A 2,155-nucleotide genomic window follows, 5' to 3' on the forward strand; every position below is an offset into this window, starting at 1 on the left:
GTCTACATGTAAAAATTTTAAACATTCGAATTAATTTAGTATAAAGTCAAGCGGTCAAAAAATGTTCAAAAAATGAATGCATTAAAATTAATTTATTAACCTTCTAATTTTGACCGATTGACTTTATACTAATTAATTAGAATGTTTAAAATTTTCACATGTAGACACATCACTCGTAAGGTAAGCGGGCTTTAACGGTTCAGATTCATCATTTGAAACCGATTTGACGGATTTTAAACTTGAGTTCATCAAGGACTTGGTGAACTTAAGAACACCCTAGTTATACTCATATTATAATATCAAATTTATAAATAAAGAGTAGAACTAGGGTGTTCTTAAGTTCACCAAGCCTCTTGGTGAACTCAAGTCTAAAATCTATCGAATCGGTTTCAAACGACGAATTTGAACCGTTAAAATCCACCTACCTTTACGAGTGATGCGTCTAAATGTAAAAATAATAATTTTGAATAGAGTCAAGTGGTTCAAAAAGGTTCAAAAAATGAATGCCTTAAAATTAATTTAATAACTTTCTAATTTTGAACGCTTGACTTTATACTAAATTAATTCAAATGTTTAAAATTTTCACATATAAACACATCAATCGTAAGGTAGGTGAGTTTCAACAATTCGGATTCATCATTTGAAACCAATTTGATGGGTTTTAGACTTGAGTTCACCAAGTTCCTTGATGAACTTAAGAACACCCTAGTTCTACTCATAAATAAATATATAAATTTAATGACCAAGTGAATTTAAGCTACAACTTATAAAATTTTCTACACCGGTTGAAATTGCATAATGATGAAAACGCTAATTAAATCCTCAAGCTAAACTTAAGTACCATCATATATATTAGAGGTAAAACTAAAAAAGTTTAAATAAATGTGCAAAGCAAAATTTGATGCAGTTGAAGTACATTCTTACTACCATCGAGCTTGGTTTGTGTTGTTGTGTTGCTTATTGTACTTGATTAGTTTTTATTTGAGCATTTTATCAAATACTTTGAGAGCATTTCAATTGTTGTATACTCCAAAATCATATACTAGTTAAATCAAGTTCCAAGTGCTATATACAAACACAAATCACCGATCAACGAGATTACCAACAACCTTATCCATATAATGAATTTGAACAAAAAATAGTTGGGAATGAAGGTTGAGCTGCCTTTAAGGTGATTCTCTTTTTCTTTTTTCTTTTTTTTTGAAAGCTTAGCATATGCTGCTAAGTGGGTCCTTAAGGTGATTCACTGAATGTATTGAGGAAAATAGTTGAGCACAGTAAAAAGAAAATAGTAGAAGCAAAAGTAAAAGGAAATGGGTACCAAAATAGTGCCAAAAGCACAGTAGAACTAGGGTGCTCTTAAGCTCACCAAAGTGTTTGGTGAGTTTGACTCTAAAACCCATCAAATCAATTTCAAATGACGAATCCGAACCGTTAGAACCCGCCTACTTTATGTGTGATGCGTCTACATGTGAAATTTTTAAACATTCGAATTAGTTTAGTATAAAGTCAATTGGTCAAAATTAGAAGGTTAATAAATTAATTTTAGTGCATTCATTTTTTGAACGTTTTTTGACCGCTTGACTTTATACTAAATTAATTCGAATATTTAAAAATTTCACATGTAGACACATCACACATAAGGTAGGCGGGTTTCAACGGTTCGGATTCGTCATTAAAAATTGATTTGATGGGTTTTAGAGTCAAGCTCACCAAATACTTTGGTGAGCTTAAGAGCACCCTAGTTCTACTCCCAAAAGCAAGAATATATAGAAGAAATGGAAAACAATGCAAGCTTAAAAATTCACGACATAATCAAGTATTCTGCGATCAACCAACACCATAACAGGAGATTAGAAACACAACATCGATTCTAAATCAGCAACACCCGAAGAAGGGAAGCAAAGATATGAATTCATCACGAACGACGCATGAAAGAAGAGATTGAAAAAAAGGAAAGAAAACAAGGAAGATGTACAAATCAAATTGGCAAAAGATCGGGTTTTTAGCTGCATGGTTCGTGGTTTTTAAGAAAAGCCGATCGGTTTAACCATCATTGGACAGTTCAAATACATAAACGGTCTTTTGAAGAACCAAACCGAAAACCTGTTCCAATTTATTCCGACCGGACCGCCCGATTCAGTCCGATTTTAAT

At 32.3% G+C, this 2,155-nt stretch overlaps 1 long non-coding RNA gene across 1 annotated transcript; it reads left to right on the top strand.

Moving 5' to 3' along the window:
• Window positions 1-752: 752 nt before the first annotated feature.
• Window positions 753-1,833, top strand: LOC144555119 (uncharacterized). The gene is made up of 3 exons (XR_013511981.1): window positions 753-1,171; window positions 1,239-1,342; window positions 1,765-1,833. It is a non-coding gene; the product is annotated as an uncharacterized LOC144555119 (long non-coding RNA).
• Window positions 1,834-2,155: the final 322 nt, after the last annotated feature.

The sequence above is a fragment of the Carex rostrata genome, chromosome 6 (assembly GCF_964058835.1).
Source record: "Carex rostrata chromosome 6, lpCarRost1.2, whole genome shotgun sequence".
Taxonomy (NCBI): Eukaryota; Viridiplantae; Streptophyta; class Magnoliopsida; order Poales; family Cyperaceae; genus Carex; species Carex rostrata.